The sequence below is a fragment of the Eubalaena glacialis genome, chromosome 3 (assembly GCF_028564815.1).
Source record: "Eubalaena glacialis isolate mEubGla1 chromosome 3, mEubGla1.1.hap2.+ XY, whole genome shotgun sequence".
In the NCBI taxonomy this organism is placed as follows: Eukaryota; Metazoa; Chordata; class Mammalia; order Artiodactyla; family Balaenidae; genus Eubalaena; species Eubalaena glacialis.
In genome coordinates this window covers 155,893,017-155,907,383 of record NC_083718.1, presented here as the reverse complement: position 1 = coordinate 155,907,383, position 14,367 = coordinate 155,893,017, and the positions used below count along the sequence as shown (strand labels likewise).

The 14,367-nt window shown below is 49.3% G+C and overlaps 1 long non-coding RNA gene across 7 annotated transcripts in view; it reads left to right on the top strand.

The window, feature by feature from the left end:
* Window positions 1–14,367, top strand: part of LOC133088603 (uncharacterized) — a 165,823-nt gene that overhangs the window by 75,918 nt on the left and 75,538 nt on the right. For 6 of the 7 annotated variants that reach the window (XR_009700532.1, XR_009700528.1, XR_009700527.1 and 3 more), the window contains one exon: window positions 3,341–3,433. This is a non-coding gene — a long non-coding RNA (uncharacterized LOC133088603). Of the gene's footprint in view, window positions 1–3,340; window positions 3,434–3,956; window positions 4,269–14,367 lie in introns of those variants that run through there. The other variant, XR_009700530.1, reaches the window with a different exon arrangement.

Below are 14,367 nucleotides of genomic sequence, written 5' to 3'. Positions count from 1 at the left end.
TAGGGCAGGGAGCATAATTTATAACTGGACTAACCCCTTACATTGGTACATGTATCAATCTGTATTTACACAATACTAGTAGCTACTCTTTATTGAGCATGTACTCAGTACCTATCTCAATACCTGTCCTTTTAATCCTCACAGCAACCCTATGAGGTTAGTATCCCTGTTATGCCCATTTCACAGAGGAGGAAATCCCCAGGGTTGTGGGAAGATTAAATGACTTAATGCATAAAACTTGCTAGCACAGTGCCTAGGACGTAGCAAGTGCTCAGTACTTATAGTGCTTATTATTTACAAGTGAGGGGATCAGGCTTGTAAACTGGGGAGTATAAAGCAACAAGTATTGATACAAGGGGCTGTAGAAGCACAGAGGAGGGGATGATGAATTCTTCTTGGGAAGAGATTCAGGAAGGCTTTGCAGAGGCGGCACCGTGCAAACTGGATGATAAAGGACAAGTAGGGATGGCAGAGTATGCTGCTTGTTTTCCCAGTTCTGTTTTTCTCCTCTTCCTCTTAATAATAGAAATACCCCTCCCAGTGAAATTGCTTCCCATGGCTGGAATCAGGACATGGTGTGGGTAGATGAGTTTGGGCCATGAAGGGATGGCAGAGCAACAAAACAGAAGGAACCTGGGTCCCTGGATGACCTTGGAGAGCACAGCTGCCTCATTCACCTTGGATCACATGCCTATCTCCAAACCATTGCATGAGAGAGACATAAACTTCTATCCTGTTTGAACCACTGTATTGCTGGCTCTCTTATCTAAAGCGTATTAGTCTGAAGCCTAAACAGTGTAGCAGGTAAAAACAGAGGAATACTTATAAGGCAGAAGAAATAGCATGTCCAGAAACATGAAATGTGAAAGAAGTTAGCAAGTTTTAGGAAACTATCTCAAGGGTATTTTTGAGGATCAAGCAAGATAAATGTATATAAAGTGCTTAGTACAGCACCCAGCACATACTAAGTGCTTGCTAAGTGAAAGTCATCTTTTTTCCCACCTGATGTAAATGACTTCTCAGAGCCTCAGCTATAAAATGGGGGTAATGTCACCTGTAGGATGAAAACAGAGGTCTGGACCTTTCTGTTCTAAGAGAGTATGAATAATGTGGAGAAATTGTATTAGGAGCAAGATTTAAATAAAAAACAATTACCAAGGGACCAATGAGTACCCTGCCTTCTCACTGATTTAAATAATTTAACTTAACAAAACCTCTGGTGCTCTCTTATCACTCTAGTTAACACCTGTCCTGCTCAGTGGGCCCTAAAAATTATTAGCAGTTCCTTGAAGGAGTTCTGGATATCCAGTGCTCCATACTTTTCATAGGCAGGTTTCTCAGTTCTTTCTCCTCCAAGGTAACTCCTTTTATCCACCTCACAAGACTCTGCACAAACATCACGTCTACTGAGACCTACCTTGACCTTCTGGGAAGATCTGCCTGATGTTCTGTGTGTAACAGGCATCTCCGTCACGGCTTTATACCCTTATTATTGGTTCAGCTGCCGTTTTCCCCTTGCCAGATTGTGAGCCCTCCCAAGGCAGGGAACATGAGTGTTTCATTTTTGTTTCCTCAGCACGCAGCCAGAGTAGGAGCTCTGTTCATGTTCACTGAATAAATGAGGTGTTCTTGGGTAAATATGCAGGGTCAGTTGTGGGGCAGATTTAAGGGATGTTAGAAAGTCAGATGTGAAAAAGAGAACATGTTTCTCATCTGCACAGTAATGTCTGAGCTTTGCCATTTAGGCATTGTTATTCCTTCTTCTGGTCTTCTTAAAATGCTCTTTTCTGGCGGTGAGGAGTCTGCTAGTGGGGAGTCTAAGAGGTGGTTTGGAAGAGTGAGGGAATACTAACTTGGTCGTCAGACCGGGGTTCTAACTACGGCTCTGCACTGACCTGCTGGATAAACTTGGGCAAGGGCCTTTTCCTCTGGGGTTCAGTTTCCTCAGCTGTAAAAGGAGGCAATGAAACGTATCTCACAATAGTGTTGCAAGAATTAAGTAAGTGTGTAATAGCAGCTCTATTTTTGTAGAAATATTAGTGCTATTAATCATATCCCTTAAGTTGCCCTCATCCTTGCCTTCTCCCTGTGAGTTCCAGATTTTTAAAAAATTATTTAATTAATTTATTTTTGGCTGCGTTGGGTCTTCGTTGCTGTGTGCGGGCTTTCTCTAGTTGAGGCGAGCGGGGGCTACTCTTCGTTGCGGTGATCAGGCTTCTCATTGCAGTGGCTTCTCTTGCTGCGGGGCACGGGCTCTAGGGGCGCAGGCTTCAGTAGTTGTGGCACGCGGGCTCAGTAGTTGTGGCTCGTGGGCTCTAGAGAGCAGGCTCAGCAGTTGTGGCACACGGGCTTATTTGCTCCACAGCACGTGGGATCTTCCTGGACCAGGGATTTAACTCGTGTCCCCTGCATTGGCAGGCGGATTCTTAACCACTGCACCACCAGGGAAGTCCCTGAATTCCAGATTGTATGGTGATCAACAGTGTGGAGTTTTGAACCAAACTGCCTGGATTGCCTGCCATTTCCTAGCTGTTGACCTTCAACAAGTCAGTTCACTTCTCTGGGGTCCAGTTTCCTCATCTGAAAAATGATAAGCACTGACCTTAAAGGGTTTCTGTAAAGATTAAATAAGCATTATTTTATTTTATTTATGATATTTCTAATATTTCATTATTATCTATAATATCTACTATATATATCTATATGTCTAATTATCTATATTATAATTTATCTATAATATCTGCAATATATTTTATATATATAAAACTTACTCTAGTGCCTGGCATGAGGGGACCACTGCCTAAGTATGCGTCAGTGTATTCTCCCTCTCTCCTGGTAGAGGGAGGTAGGTGGCAGGAAAGCACCACGCATCTGAGAAGATGGGAGGCCGTAGAGAGTGAGGTCACATGGGAGTTGGGGGCACTGATGGCAAACTCCCTCCATCAGATCTTAACTTGGGAATCTGTATGCTGGATTCACATGAAATTTGCTGCTAAAAACCAATGAAAGAACCCAAGTTTGCAAATGATTTTTCTTTTTCTTTTTAAGAAACCCAGGGGAATTCCACGTCACCTCTCCAAAATAATGCTCTCCACTCCCTGCCTTGTGCAGTGTTTCCCTGGGCGTCTGGAATAGGCCTGGGGCCTTGAGTGTGCACCAGGGCATGTAGCCTGGGTTACCTGCTGCAGCCTCTCACTCTGGACCCTCCTGAGGCAGTGAACCATCGCTTTGTTTGTATTGAGGTAGAATAATGGCTGAGAACTCCTGGAATGGATAATGCAAATCCCCAGGTAATCCCAAATTCCGTATTAGCCAGTAATTTTCACTTCCCTCTCTGCAGCTGAACCTTTACCAGAGCTTCCTGAAGGGGGTCGGATTACCTTGCTTGCCTTTTCCATGGAAGGACATCAGCGAGCACGTTCCCTGGCACCAGGTGGGTACTCGGGAGTCATTTGTTGAATGACTGACAGGACAAGCTCATTGTAGTACTAAATACTGCAGGTGTCATTGCAGACTGGACTACGCACTCTGCATTTTCTCATTTCACCTGTACCATAACCTAGGGAGATGGGGTTTGTTATCCCCATTATACAGATGAGGAAACTGATTCTCAGAGAGGGTAGACAGCCTAGTCATGGCAGTGGCAGGCTCAGAAAACTGTGCAAAGGTTGTAAAATATAGGGCCAGTTAGAAAGAGCAGAGGATTTCAGGGATGTTAGAGAGTCAGATGTAAAAAAAGAACGTATTTCTCATCCACACAATGAAGCCTGACTTTGCCATTTAGACATCATTAGAGGGAAAAGAAAAGGCAGTTTGGTAGAATGGAATCTACTTACTTTAGGAAACAGGAGGCTGGGCCTCCCTCCAATCTTGCCCAGGATTCATCTGTGTGACCCTCTTAAGTGTCTTTCCCTCTCTGAGCCTTAGTTTTGGCCATTCCCTTTCCTGTCTTCTAGGAATCTGAGACCTCTCAATTTTCCTCCGGTCACTCTGAGATTCCCAGGGCCCCACTGCTCTGGTGGAGAGAATAGGTCTGGCTCTCTCAGGGCCCAAAGGATGCCTTGCTACTTTCCATTAGCCAGAGATGGCGCTGGGCACCGGCCGCTGTCCCGGCCCTTCCTCTGTATTCCTCTTCTTCCTCGCCACCCTCCCCCTCCTTCCCCCGTCGTCCTACCCTTCTTCCGTGCCTCTTCCCCCTTCCTCCCCTCGCTCCTCCCTCCCTCCTTCCCCACGATCCGGCGGCCGGGGCGCGGGCCGGGCGCGCGCTGGGTGGTCCGGCGGCCGGGGGCGGGCGGTAGCCTGCAGGCGTAATTGGCATGCACGCCGTTGTAGCTGAGACCGCTTAATAAAGCATTACATATCTCACCGCTTCCATATTTCATTACCTCACGCGGAGCCTGTGAGAGGGCCCTAATGGGAGTCAGCTGTGTTTTTACTTTCTGTTGTCGGCCGGGGACGGGTTTCTCTGCGGATTCTTTGAAATGAAATAATGTGATGCACGCCGCGATAAGGGCCGGCCCGTAATGAGGCCCAGGCCGCGGGGCGGCTGCTATTGCTCCAGGTGTCGCGTATTTGGGCTCCGAGGACGCTGAGGAGGAGGGGGCGGCGCCGAGGAGGAAGGGGAGGGGAAGAAGGTGGGGGAGGAGGGGAGGAGGGAGGAGGAGGAGGGAGGAGAGGGGTAGGGGTCGGGGCGGGGGGCAGTGGGGCTGGGGGCTGGGGGCCGGGGCGGAAGCCAGGGAAGGCGGAGACAGCGGGATGCGGAAGAACAGACTGACTGGGGAGAGGTAGGCTGGAGAGTGCTGGGGCCCCGGGTTCAAATCCTGATTGGCCCCTGTCAGTGCGAGAGAGCCCTTTGCCCCATAATATTCATCTCCCAGTGTTGTTGTGCTGAAATCAATGAAAGGGATTTGTAAATTGGAAAGGGCAGCATCACACACATGGAAAAAATGGAATCATTTATTGAGAAGGGATCTGATGACCTTTGAGCAGCCCCTCTGGGCATGGCACCCGCCAATAATTTCAGCAGCCTTGCTTGCTAAGTACTATTACTTCCCCTTCACAGAGGAGGAGACTGAGGGTCAGAGAGGTGAGGGACTGGCTCCAAGGCACTTAGTAAGAGGCTGAGGGCAGCCCTGGGCATGGAGCCAGAGGAGACAGGAAGAAAGGCGGAAGGAGATAAAGATGGAGAACGTTGGGCTACTGCCATATGATTTGTCTAACCCCCTCCCCGCCAAGGGAGCTGGGCTTTTTCCTCCACCCTGTCTTGTGGGTCTCCTTGACTGGGCCTGTGGCCTTTGCCTTACTCACTGGGACGGAGGGGAGGGTGGGCAGGCTTATGGGGATGGGACGTTTTGGAGGGCTTTGTAGGTGGGGCAGCAGCTGGGTGTGAGGGTGGGGCGTCAGGAAGCCCCCTCTGTTCTGAGTACTCTCCTCTGCTGAAAATCCCATAGCTACGGTCCGCTGAGTTAAAGATGGCTCTTTGTGCTTGGGTTAGACAGATTTAAAGTCATGAGCAGTGTCTACTTCTATGTCTACTCTGTCTCCATCTCTTTTTTCTCCTCTAGAAAGTAAATGCTCTTTGAGGAGTCTTGTTGTATCTCCTCAGTGTCTCTCATATCCACCCACTTCTCCCCGTCTCTCCTGGCCTGGCCCTGGGTTAAGCCTGCACCTGGGTTAAGCCCACAGTCTTGCTTCTTGCCCTGTAGGACACTTCCTAAAATGCTGACCTGATGCTGCTGCCCTTCAGGGCTCCCTATTGCTCTCAAGAACGTCCAGCTTCCCAAACAGGCCCCACAGGACCCTCCCTGCCTGGACTCGAGGACCTGCTCCCATCTCCCAGCTCCATCTCTGGCACACTCCAGCACAGACCCTGACGGACCAGGTGACTTGTCTTTCTCCAAGTTCATCAGTGACATCTGGGCACTTGCTCATGCTGTTCCCTCTGCTTGATGTGCCCTTCCCGCCTGGACCTGCCCATGGAGTCCTGCTCACTCTCCAAGCAAGGCTCAGCACAATGGCTGGGCATTCCAGGAAAGCTTTTCTCCAAGAGCTCCTCTGCCCCCCGCTTCCAAGCTGGTTATGCTCACTTCCTTTCTGAACCTCAGTTTCCCCATATGTACGATGAGGGGCTAGGGGGCTGATCCCTGGGCCTCACAGTCTCTTGAATTGACCCTATTGGGTGGTAGTTTCTTCTTAAAGTAGAAACAGTTTGAGTTTGTCGATGTGACGGATGATAACCGTGTCGTGTGTGCCTACTACACGCCAGGCATCGAACTGGCTCTTTATATGCAATAGATACATGCCTAGCTCAGAGTCCTGCAGCAGCAAATGGAAAAGCTGGGATTTGAAGCCAAGACTCTCTGATCCCTGAGCCTGTGCACGTGTGTGTGTTTATGTGCGTGTGTACGCATATGCACTTACATGGATGTGTATGTCTGTGTGTGCACATGTAAAACAATGGTACCCAGTGTTGGTGGAGCACTTTAACCTTCTCAGAACTTTCTCACCTCCAGGAGGGAGCCCTTTGAGGCAGGTCTGGAAGGGATGATAGGGATATATAGATACAGAGAGATTGGTTGACTGCCTTAGTTACACAGCTGTCAGGAGGAGACCCAGGGAGCAGGAAGAGACATCCCATGGCCCCGGAAACCGAGCTGGACCCTCTCAGTGCAGAATTCTTCACACTTTGACGTCAACCTGACTTTGCCAGTGTTCTTTCCCAAATGCCCCCCTTCTGTACAGCCTAACTTTCTGCATACAGGGCTTGCTTCAGAGCCTTTGCTTGAGCCAGTCTCTCCATCTGGAAAGCTTTTCCCCAGTGCCTGCCTGGGGATATTTTACTCATCCTTCAAAACCTGGATCAAATCTCCCCTCTCCACAGAAGCTGGCTGGATTCTCTGCTCAGGACCATCTCTCTCTCTCCCTATTCCAGGCTGTGTACACATTTCTCTCATGGTCTGTCAGCTCGGAGCTTCTTTGTTTCAGGACCCTGAACTCCTGAGGTCAGGGGTTGAGCCCCACTCTTGGCCAAGAGAGAACTGTCTGGGAATGGGCGCAGAGAGTAAGCGTGTGGAATGCCTGGCCAAGCGGGGCATGCTTCGAGGATGGCTGAAAATGTCTGCAAGTCTCCACTCATAGAAAAGGCTTGATAAACGGCCGCTCATGATATCGTCATGATTTATCCCTGGGCTCTTGCTTTGGGTCAGGTTTTATGTCGCAATCTGTATTTTTAGTTAATTCTCACAGCATCTTGATGAGATTGATGTTATAACCCCATTTTACCACCGAGAAAACCGAGGCTCAGTCAAGCTAAATAACTAACCCAAGACTACAGAGCTGATCAGCGGCAGAGCCAGGGCTTACGTCCAGTTCTGTGTGCCTCGGAGTCCCGTCCTTTCTGCACGCATCACACACGTCGTATTGTAAGCTGCTGGTGTTCTCTGTGCCTGTCAGACAGGCTGCTCTATTGATTAACATGCAAATGATTTTTGGAGAGAGGGCTTAAGTGTAGTTGGTCCCAGCCAGCCACAGCTGAGATTTGCAACCCAAGCCCCAGTCCTCACCAACTGCTCTGCTATCAGGTTTTCATCTCTAAAGTGATTGACGGGTATTTTTTTCCCTCCCTGACCCAGAACGCCAGGCCTCCAATACTACTGAAATGTTTGCACAATCTTGAAGCATTTATTTAAAAGTTGCTTTTCCCCAAAGGGTCCGGCCTCAGCCAGATCCTGAGCCAGATCCAAAAAAACAAACAAATCCTATCTTTACAAGCTGCTCAGCTGGGCTGCGTGGGGAGGGTGGGAGCGGGGGTCCCCTGGGTCCTACCTTTCCCTTGGCTGGCTGACAGGCCCGCCCCGGGGGCGAGGAGCCCGCTCTCGCCTGTTTATAGCCCTTTCCAATTCACAGGCCAAACAGGAAAGGGGTGGGGACTTGGGGAGGGGGCGAATGTCAGAAATCACAAATAGTACAGTTGCTCCTCAAAGCAACAGGCGGTAGAGATGTGACGGGGACGTGGCTGGGTGGCTTTCTCGGCTGTTCATCAGGGCAGAATGAGACCCTAACCCCCACTTTGTAGGTCCCAGCTCCAAGAGCTCAGCTCCCCACAACCTCCCTGGTCCCCGAATCATGGTCAGGACAGGGGTCCCTGAGTGGGTGTCAGAGGACCTGAGTGCTAGGTCTGGGTGGGCCTGCATCACTCTCTGCGAGCTTGGAAAAGTCCCTTTTCTTTGGCTTCAACCATTGTGGGACCACCAATGGGGCTGATCCCTGCTGAATACTGCCCATTCGAGACTCTTCTTCTGGGGAAAGCAGGGGGAGAGGAGGGAAGCCCCATTTACAGAGGGCATTTCGTGTGCCTGGCACTAGGCTTGGCATTTTTTGGAGATGGTCTCATTTACTCGCCATAGCCACCCTGAGTGGTACTTGCTGTTAGCCCTTTCTGCAGGTGAGAACTCCAGGGCCAGGACTGGAATGCCAGGTCTGTCTAGCCCCCTCCTCCCGGCTCCTGGTACCTCCTGGCGAAGCATCGGCACTAGGCTGGGTGGCAGGCCTGGTTTAGAACAAGGGCTACTGTGTGCAGAGTGTGGTGTGACTGCCTTTGTGTGCCCCATGATGGGACCAAGGGGAAGGAAGTACTCTCCAGAAGGGGACACTGAGTCCTGGGGAGTGGCATCTCAACTTCTCATGGTCACCGAGGGGCCATCTGGCCATAGATGGGCACGCTGAGGCCTGTGAGTGGGAGGGCTCAAGCCAGTCTGCTGAGGTGCTAAGAAGTGGGGCTCAAACATTTTGATTGTTTTTGCCAAAGCCCCCCTTATGTGAGGTCCCCACGGCAGGGTTCCCAGCAGGCGTTACCCACCCCTGAGGTCGGCTCTCTGCTGCCGTCCGGAAGAAATCAAACTCTTTAATGGCCTCTGTGTGCACCTCCTTGCCCCAGCCAGTGCACGGCCACTTAAGCTGTGTGCCATTTCTCACATAGACCCGGCATTCCCATACTTCTGGCTCTGCTTTCTAGACTACTTCCTGTGTCATCCTGGGCAAGTGAGTTCAGTTTTCTCATCTACAAAAGGAGGATCTTATGCAGTAGTGGATGTGAAAGTGCTCTGTGACCACGAGTCCAGGCTGGTATCTGTGGGCTTGCTGTCACTAATGCTGTTTTCAGCATGCTGTTCTAAGTCTGCCCAGGAGCTGCTGTTGAGTGACTGTTGGACTGACTGGCTTCTTCTTGCTCCAGCCAGCCTCTCTGTGAGCAGTTTATGCCTGAGTTTGGGCTTGAAAGATGCTCTTGAACAATTGTGGGCACAGGCTGGGAGCTCTGGGAAGAAGCAAAACAAAGAAATATTTTGCTATCCTTTCCCTATAGCTGGCCCCCAAACCTTGCACGTGTGCCATGGGGGCAGTCTGGGAGTCCTAGAGGAGCTGGGACCTCTAGGTCCCAGCTTCTGACTTCTGCCTGTATCTGCAGAGTCCAGCACAGAGCCTGGCACTAGCAGGCAACCGCTAAGTATGTGCTTATGAATGAACATAACCTCGGGCAAGTTATTTCAGTTCTCTGAGCCTCAGTTTCCTCATCTGTAAAATGGGGATAATATTACTACTTAACTCATAGGTTCATTGTAAGGATTAAGAATAACAATCCATGAAAAGTGCTTAGGATACTGGCTTGTATGTGATGATAAGGATCCCATGTGTTTAGAAATGGGGACTCAGAGAAGGCAATTGCTTTGTTCAGTATCACACAGCTAGAAAGTGGCAGAGCTAGGAATGGAATTCAGGGTTGTCTGACTCCAGAATCTGAGATATTGACCACTGTTGTATATCACCGGAGGTAGAAATTTCTCTTTGACCCACTGCACCCGCTTTCTCCCTATTATTTCCAAGGAATAGAACTTCCAATTTTTAGTTGAGCACACGGCCAGCTAGAATAGACGACATTTTCCAGTCTCCCTTGCAGCTAGGTATGGCTGTGTAATGAAGTTCTGGTCAATTAACTGCAGTTACATGTGGAACTACCAGGAAGCGTCCTGAAAGAGGGTGGGCATGTGCATCCCCTTCTCTTCCTCCTCTCTGATGCTTGGGATTGTGACCTAATAGTCATAGCAGCAGCCAGCAGACGTCTTGGATCATGAAGTGACAGCAAGAGAACGAAGCCATACATGGTGTAGCAACCAGACGGAAGGAACCCAGGTCCCAGACCGTGTAGGAGCCATCATATCAGCCTGTTCTGGAAGTCAGATAGAAACTTTAATCTGATTCAGCCACCGTTATTTTGGGTATGAATGTAATCCTAAGTAATGCACGGCTTCTCCATGGTAGACTATCAATAACTGTGTGCCTTACCGTAACATGGATCAGACTGTGGCGTTTTAAAACTTGTCTTTGTCATGAGATTAAACTGTGTGATGGCAGGGACCCTGATTTCTCTCTGCTAGGCCTCCACTGACTAGTTCCCAGCAGGTTTGGTGGTTTCTATTGTGTCAGCTCAGCTAAGCTGGAACTCTGTTTCCCAGAATTCCCTTCCCTGCATAGTTCTAGGTTAGCAAGGGCTGCAGGCAGAAATCTTTTGCTTGAGATCTGGAATGTGGCAGTAAAGCAGCAGCCATGTTCCTTTTGTGCTGGGAAGGTCAGTGATGGGCCTGAGGTCACGCTCTTTGTCGCTTCTCTGCTGCCTCACCTTGTTGGCATGGGGCAGCAGCCAAGGCCCCAAGCTCTTACCCCATCTCCTCCTTCAGCTTCCCTGAATCCTGGGGGGCCCGGTGTGTATGCAGCTCCATGACAAAGGGTACCAGCTTCTCCTGGAGAACATCTAGTCCTCAAAGTTAGAGGCTTAGAGTGGTGAGAATCCTTGTGGTTCCAGTTTGTGCTTCCTTCTATTTCACGTTATCTACCTTTCCTCACTGCCTGCCTTGTGGACTTCAGGTTCAAGACCAGAAACGGAAGCCTGCAGAATATCTAACCATTCCCACAACTGCATAAGATCAAATCCCTCTAATAAACTTCTCATTCTATGTATCATCTGCTGGTTCTGCTTCTCTGATCAAATCCTGATTGATCCATGGATATTCAATAAATACTTAGAAAGGGCTTATATGATTGGCCCTCAGTTATGTGGTACCTGCTAATGGCCATCCATCTCTACCTGCTTGGAGGCTGGAGCAGGTGGGAGAAGGATCTATCTCTAAGACCACGTGTTTCCCGGCCCTCGTGGACACAGCATGTCTGTCTGTGTCCAAGTGGAGTTAGAGGGGCTAGAGAACTACAGGGAGCTGGAGGAGAATAGAAGATGGGAATTTGGGGTAATTTTTTGGGTGGTCTGGATGCTGGTCCCAGTCACCTGACAATACTCATCTCTGCCTCAGAATGGGGACCTGCATTCTAGGGAACATTCTGTTTTTTTCTGATCAGCCTTTGCAGAATAGACAGGGAGGGATACCTAAGGTCAATGCCTCTGGCTCGTCAATCTCATCTTCACTTAGGGGACTCAAGAGATGTTGATGGCTCCTTTTGATGCCAGAGAACCCTCCATCCACTCCCCATCAGCCTCATGATAAAGGTCAAACCTCTTAAATCTGTGCACAAGACTCTCTGTGACCTGATTACTGCAAGCTGGAGTTCTCCTAGAACCCCAGCCTGCATAATAATGTACCTCATCTGGCCTTCACCTCAGTGAAGTTGAATGAGTCAAGATTTGCAGGTCTATGCACCTATAATTTGTTATCTTCAGTCATTCTGGGCCATCAAGAGCCTCAGTTGTTAAAACTGAATTTTTTTTTTTTCCAGGTCAGGAGATTCTTCCTAGAGGTGGGGCAATCAAGTTCCAAAGTTTATTTCCCTTAAGGGAGAGAAGCTGTTTGTCTGTCCATCCATCCATCCATCCATCCATCCGTCCATCCATCTATCCAACCTCTTATCTGTCTTTCCAAAGCACTCTGATTCTACTCTGGGCCAAGCCCTGTGCCGGGAGCTGAGGACCCAGGGATGAATCAAATATATTCCCTGCTCCCCAACAGCCCACAAGAGGATAGACAAAGATGATGCAAATAGACCATAAAATGTAAACATCTAAGTGCCATCTGGAGAAAATTCAGAAGTTGTAGCAACACAGAGCAGGCCCTAAACCAGCCATGGGACTCAGAGAAGGCTTCCTGGAGGAGAGGACACTAAAGCTGGCCTTCAAGGACAAGGAGCCTTAGCTAGTCAGAGAAGGAGTGAAGGAGTCATGCAGAAGGAAGAGCATGTGCAAAGGCCCATAGTTTTGCCAACTATGTGTGGTAGGGGTGGTAGAGTGGGTAGGAGAGAGGTCAGAGCTAGAGCCCAGTCCAGATCTCTGGACCTGTGAATCTGCTCCAGGTTCTTCTGGAAAAAGTGGGCAGGAGACAGGGAGGAAGTGCAGATGGAGGCCCCACAGAGCCAGTGTGGCGTGTACTTCGCGGCTGGCACCAGATGTGAGTGAGTGCTCACAAAGGCTGGGCTCCTTGGGCCAGAGGGCTGAGGAGGCTCAATTTCAGCCCATCCCACCAGCCAGACGTGCATGAGGCACAAACTGTGGAGGTGGGCAAATGGGGGCCAACTCTTGACTCTTCACAGACAGGTAACCTCGGACAAATCACTTTTCTGAGCTCATTTTCCCATGGCTCGTTGGGGATATATCCTTTATATAAAGGATGCTGATGCTCAATAAACATTACTTTTCTTCCTTTCCTTTTCTTTGCAAGACAACTCCAAATTGTCGTTCTAGTTGAGCGCCAGGGAGATCCCCTTCAGTACCCAGACTTATTTTCCCCAGTTCATTTTGGTCAGAGGGGTTGTCTGAAATACAGTTCTGAATGTGTCATCTGCTCCCAAAGAGCCGTTAGGAGCTCCTCAATCCCAGTGCTTGTGGAATAAAGCATAAATTTCTTAGTAGGTCAGCCCAGAAATCCCAGACTTCTTAATATAATCTCTGTCTCCTCTCCATCCATCCACACGTCCATCTGTCTGTCCATACATCCCTTCATCCAGCCACTTATTCACTCAACAAACACCCACTTCTTGTCTTGCCCTTCCCTACTTCTTTTTTTTCTCCTTATGCCCAGTCTCTCAAAATGGCCAGCTTCCTTGGCTTCATGTCTGTGTGGGCAGGCTCTTCCCTCTGTTCAAGGGTGGGGGCTGTTGCTCCCCTTCTTTGCCTGTCACTTCCTACTTTTTCTTCAAGGCCAAACTCAAAGGTCACTTCCTCCATGAAGCTTCCTACCCTGTCCACTGTCCTCCTTCTGGGCTTCCACTCCCAATAGCTTGTCTTTCTATGGGACATGTATTCATAGCATTGTTTTGGGGTGTCTGTTGCCCACTGACCACCTCCACTCCACCAGGGTGGCCTCTAAGTACAGTTGTTTAGGTTGCACACTGCACAAGAATACCCAGCTGAGGGATGTACCCTGATGGGGGCTGCCTCTGCCCAGAGGAAAGAGTGGTTTTTTTTCTAATTCATATGAAGGCACCAGCTTCAAGTGATAGGGTCAAGTGGCTGAGCCCACCAAGAGGGGGCCCCTTTTTCCATTTCCCACACAGGAGTTATTCGAGCTAGTGGTGGCCCTGCCCTGATTCTAAGTTCTTGGAGGCCCGGACCACGTTGTGTTCATCCCTCAGCTCCTAGCACAGCAGCACCAGAGACCTCCGTGAAGGCTCTTGAGAAGAAAGAAGGAGAAAGAAGGAGAAGGGAGAAGGCTGTCGGTAGCAAATTTTGGTTCTCTGAGCCTCAGAGGGGCAGGACTCAAGCTCACCTCGCAGAGAGAGGAGGCTTCTGGGTTGACACAGTGGTGGCGGCAGGTTTGTTTGGAAATTCCCCAGTAAGTGGTGCTCTTGGGCCCGTCACCCGGGGACGCGAGAGCTCGCTGAAGGACCTGCAGACCAGGGCTCCTCCAAATATTGTTTTAAACTGATTGATGCCACGCCAGGCAGGGAAGGGGCAGGCATTTTTCATACATGAAAAACAATACATTCTAGGGCCAAAATGAAATTATTTTACATTTATATGACAACAGGCAGGGAGACAAAGACGGTGTGTGTGGACGTTTAAGCCCTCAAAATCATTAGTCACTGTCCCGGCGGGCTGCACAAATGCATGATCAATGCACAGAAAAACAAGACCCTCCGAGGTGTTTGCCCAAGACCACTTATGTGTCAAACAGACTTATTAGATGTGAAGGGAATGATTATTTGTACAAAGCAAAATGAACATGTGCAATAATACTGTAAAATGTTTATTAGTCTAGAGTGTGCTGAATGTTCCTAAAATATATCAGGTTCTCAGCTTGCATTTAATGTACTGTTATAAATGATATCACATCCTTCCAAGCCGATTTTCCGCTTAACGCTAAGCTTCTTTGC